The 5566-nt window shown below is 37.1% G+C and overlaps 1 pseudogene; it reads right to left on the bottom strand.

The window, feature by feature from the left end:
- Nucleotides 1-1400: 1400 nt before the first annotated feature.
- Nucleotides 1401-5566, bottom strand: LOC114736244 (uncharacterized; annotated as a pseudogene).

Here is a 5566-nt window from a genome sequence, read left to right as displayed (position 1 = left end):
AAGTAATCATAGCTGCCATCAAATTTAATTTAGAATCTCAGCTATTGTTTGATTGTGTTCTTTGAGAAAAAAATCATAGCCTGGAATGATATCTTCTTGTACTGGACTGCAAAAGATCAAGCAAAGCTTTAACAGTAAAAGCATTCTGGTCTCAATCCTTGTTTCTCCCCTTCCCTTGCATATGAATTTCAACCAATTCAGATATTGTCTGTGCCACATGTGGATATTTCAACTCGTTTCGTACAAAACATTAAAAATAAAAGGAAAAAAAGATTGAGACTAGGATTGAAAAACTTGTTAAAAAATATTTAGTATAAGGAATTGTATATTATTTAGGATTGGGCAAACTGTATAAGTGGAATTGGGATTTATTTTTACCTCTCATTCTCAATACTCCCTACCAAACAAGACCTTGAAAGTTGGACTGTTGGAGAGTTTAAATGTTTATTGACAAAATTAATCAAGTAAACTTTCTAAAATGTTTATTATGAAGTTGTCTGTCAATTAAGATTTTACCGTTTCTTAATAATAAAAAAAAATCATTAAATGGATTAAAAATACTAGCTTAAAATTTATATGTATATATATTATTATTCAAAAAATAAAACTTAAGGACTTCGGTTAACATATAAAAATTGTTCTTTTCTAGCTTCAATTAGAACGGTTGTATTTTATTTTCCTTTTTTCTGTGCATGTAATTTTAAAAGGAACATATTCCAGTTTCATTGGGATACAATAAAGTAAATGCCTAAGTTTCCTTGATAAATATTTCACCTAGATTTTCTCCTTGCTAAATATTTAGAAAAGATCAAGGAGTGATTAAATTAATTGCAATCAAACTATAAATTTTAACTTATTTTTATCATTTTTTAATCAAATTTTACATATTCTAATTTTTTTTAAGGGTTCTGCTTTGTAGCAGTATTCATTTCACTGATTTACCCATCAATCTAGTTAACACAAATTTGTTTCAAAAAAAAAACTGGGGAAAAAAGTCATTTAGTATGTTTAAATTGACAATTTTGATAATAAACACCTAAAACCCGTACTTTATGCTTTCCCAAATTTAAACGCATTAGACACAACAGAAACTCCTAAAGCCTAATGGTCATGTATTATTGATCTCATATCAACCACCATCCATGTTCTCTGGGTTTTCATTTTCAACTACATTACTCAAAAGTGGTTCAGCATCCATCGATATTGAGTGGGATCTATGTTCAAGTGAGTATCAGAATCTGCTGTGTCAGACATAACTGTGGACACACCGTTGGCAGTGTTCTGCTGGCTACAATCCTTTATAGTCTCCGATGGTGATCCACAAGAGGCACCATTTTTAGAAGACATGTCACTCCCTGTAGGAGTCAGAGCCCTCTCTTTGTCCATTGGCAACATGTTACTCATAACAGCCTCATCAACAGAGTACAAGTGTACAACCCTCGTGGGATCGGCGAAACACAAATCACCGATAGGTCGACATCCATGTCGGCCGGTAACATGCCTGAACCACCATTTACTAATCCAGGAACTTCACTTCCTTCTGCAGAACTGTCACCTTTACGAGATGAAGCAACATTTCTATGTCTTGTCCGGCCCAACAATGTTTCTAAACTGGATGTTTGTTGATTGGTGTAATCAATGGTCTGTTTCTCACCAGGAGGATCCATAACATTCTGGCGGCTTTCTGAATCAAGCAGCATATTTAATTGCTTCTGAACAGAGACCGCCAATGACACAGCATGATCACGAATCAAAGAATCATAGGGTGGGCAGTGCAGCACGTCGATTAACGCCTGGTGGTACTGAAATAAACTGATAGATGGGAGAATGGATCTTTTCTTCTGACAGATACTAACAACTTTTAGGATGTGCTCACAAAGGTTGCCTTCCTGTGCCCAATTACAATTACAAATTCCAAACATAGAACCAGGATTCCAGACAACATAAACTATCTTCATCGAGTTGATCGATAACCTTAGCACATCCATCTTCTTCCATGACAGCATCAGAATCTGGCAACTTCAGTGCTTTGCGCCATGATGTTAAACCACTTGCCCATTCATTTTTCCAATATCGTGCAAAATCATCTTTTCCTGTATATTCATCAAGCCAAAAATAAGAATGAACTTTGGTGCCCAACTTGTCAACCAACCAATCAGCACGCTGATAAACACTGATGTTTTTCTCATTCAACAGTCTAATCTTCAGTTGGTTGTGGTAAAATTCTATCGCTGCACAAGTCTCCTGGCTGGCGAGAGGAAGAGTTTTTAGTGCACTGGTCCACCTCCCTGGGTCACATGCCAAAAACGTCATAACACAATTCAAAACAATATCAAACTCGTATTGCTTTTCTCCTAAAACAAAAATGATTTTATTCATCAATTGACAGCCACTAAATTGGCAGACCAATTACCCCTAATTACCAAGAAGTAATGTCTAAAAGCACAAAGTAACAGCAAGAGCAACATGAAAGAGGTTTCTTATCATAATAATTTCAAAGTCTAGTTTCTATATCTAGTTTTAAAACTCCATGAACAACTCTTCAAGTGCAGAGTTTCAAAAAAAAAGGGGGGGGAAAAAATTCTCATCATTCTGACCGAGGCAAAACTATTCCAAAGTAGGCGCTGACTGTTTTTCCTACTTTCAAACAAAAGGGCACTGGTAAACAAGCAGGAATGTTCAGTGGGAATGATATTCTGTTAGCCAGATAAAATCACCAACCTATTCTGGGATACCAGGTAGCCTTAAATAATCCAAAAAATCCCATTCATGAACAAAATCTTCCATAAAATCTTCAAAGAGGGACTCTGTTCCCTGGCCCCGGCATATTTTGTCCACTATCTGTCCAAGGCGTCTGGATATTTCCGCTTGCACCCCAGTATCCGAACACTTCTTCATAATGTTTTTATGCAATGCATGGCGAATCCTCCAGAAGCTTATCAATACTGAACACTGAAAAACATCCCTGAGGAACATATAGGAAAGACTGATACTCAAAACTCAGATTTTGACGAAGAGAGGAAAAAAATTTAAAATTAAAAAAAAAAAAAAAAAACCCCTTTCCTTAAGCTTGCATTAGTCATCAGCAATCAGCATATTTGAATTTGAATTTTAATGAAAAGGCTTCAAATCCACACAGCTTCATGTTTGAATTAGTCATCAGCACTACCATAAACACAAATCTAAATCATCTGGAACATGTCTCATGACAAGGACAAGAGGACTCGGTCATAGTTACAGTTCATCTCACCCATTTTCTAGTGCTAGTAACGTATACATATATATATATATATATATATAAAGTGTTTAATTCTTATTGTTGGAACTTTGATAGGGAGGCCTATGCTAAACAGACTTACACGAGAAGGCATAAATAAATACAAGAAAATGGGAAGGCCGCTTTATAAGTTGACTTCCGGTTTCCTACCTTTTTGGAGTAACTGTCAGTAGCCTAGTTTACTTTGTGTGTTTTAGACCTGTGACTGTATTAGGGTATTTTTGGAGGCTGTGTAGACGAACGTTTTGGGGGCATATAGTCGTTGGTATGTCCAGGGGAGGGTAGGTTAATTTTTGAGCAGTGTTCTGTAAGGAGAGAGCTAGCCTCTCGAATGCTAGGTCCCATTTGTATTCTTGGTGAGATGTTATTGTAGTCTGAGTTGCAGAACGTTCTCTATCTCAGTTAAGGGAGGAGAACTAAACAATATTGTTTTGATTGATCTATTTATCTCGTGTTCATTCTGGTTCCTATCAAACTTAAAGAATGAAAATGAAAAGGGTCAATTTTGGTTCAAGAGAGAAAAAAGAACACATGAAGCACTGATCCCATGTTGGCAACAGTGAAAACAGAAGCATCTACATCTGTTTCCCAATGATAAAATTCAAATATAGCTGTAGAGGACTGGTTTGGAATAACTTATAAGTAACTTTTCAATCATAAATTACGGAATACGAGATAAGGATGTGATGGGAGTTTTGTCTCAACTCACGCAAAACGCACTTATAAGTGTTTTTGAATGCTATCCCAAACAAGCCCAGAGTCACAAGTTTTTTGCACTGCATTCCAGAAGTACCTAATATTTATAAGCAGGTATCAATTATCAATAAATTTCTTCACTCCCTTGCACATCGTCAAAGAGAAACTAGAATTTATTCTACTATTTGGAAGTTTAAATCTGCATATTAGAAGCAAGTTTAAAAAAAAAAAAAAAGCATACATAAACACAGCCAACCTGATCGCAAGGACATCATATAGAGGATCATCCACTATAAAGCCAGCCAACTTCCACGCAGGATCTTTAGTATGGACTCTATTATAAAGGGCTCTCATCCATCTATGTGAATCCAAACTTGAAAATCTTGGTGTTACTATCCAAGCCACTGGTATGGTCTTCTTGTCAGAGTTGAATACCAGAAGACTGTGAATGGGGGTACTGGATGCATTAGTAAATGTGCTTCCAGTTAGTTTCCGTAAGACTAATAATCTGCGTGATAAAATGTTTTTACGATTTTCATTACTTCAGATCAAAGAACAGAAGTCAACAAACCTTCAATTTGTTTGTACCAAATTTTGAATCTGAGATAAGGAGACTGCGGTTTCCAAATCTAATCATCTGTTGCAACTGCCACTCAGTTTGAATGCCTAAAGTGAAAGGGTCTGAATCAGAGAAATCTTCATAAAACAATACATGATTCTGGTGGCTTTCAACCCACAAGCTGATACTGACAGCATCATCAGGATCAAGTTCATATGTAGACTGGCGTATTGCCGTTCCTGCCGTCTAACATAACGATGGGTTAAAAGGTCATCACGGTTAGATGGACCACCTTGTCTCCCCACTGTTTCATTGTGCCTCTGCATAATGGTTTCCACCGAGACACCAACATAGAGAAGAGATAACACACGGAGTCTAAGATCTTCTGAGATGTATGGAGCAAACATAGCACGTGTTCCATCAGCCATCTTGTCCTGAGGACCATGGCATGGCAATCCCTTTTTATCTACATGCTTATCATCATTTAAAATGACAAGGGCAACTGTTGGTTCAGCTATCAAGCGTTTCACAACAATAAAGTGACATGTGCATCCCCTCTTAGTATTTGGCCGACCAGCATTTTTTTTCTTTGGAACATAAGTACTCCGACTGGGCCGCACAATGCCACCCTTCCTGTGGTCATCAGGACCAAAGGAACACCAATACCTACACACCAATAATAAGATTAATTTCTAAACCCAGGGGATAGTAGAAGTTGGAGCATCGACTAAGAGTTGTTTACCAAATAATTTTGCAACGTACAGAATATATTCTAGTATGCCATCAACCTTTGGCTTGTAAGGCATTGATGGAGGCCTCCTGCGTCTGGCTTCGACATGAAATCGTGTGGGACAATCTTTGTTGGAGGATTCACCCCGAACAAAATCATCAACTCTGGCAAATGGGATTAAAGCTACTCTATCTAATTTATCATGCCAACCTTCAACTTTTGACCACACTAGATCAAGAGAAGAAAACTCCAATGTAGGAGGATTTGTAGGAGGAAGAGAAAGAATTGCATCCCATCTAGCCAT

Source organism: Neltuma alba, unplaced genomic scaffold (genome assembly GCF_004799145.2).
Source record: "Neltuma alba isolate B1F8T4 unplaced genomic scaffold, ASM479914v2 tig00013322_pilon, whole genome shotgun sequence".
NCBI lineage: Eukaryota > Viridiplantae > Streptophyta > Magnoliopsida > Fabales > Fabaceae > Neltuma > Neltuma alba.
Note: the sequence above shows the minus strand (reverse complement) of the source record. Positions and strands in the feature narration are given on the sequence as shown.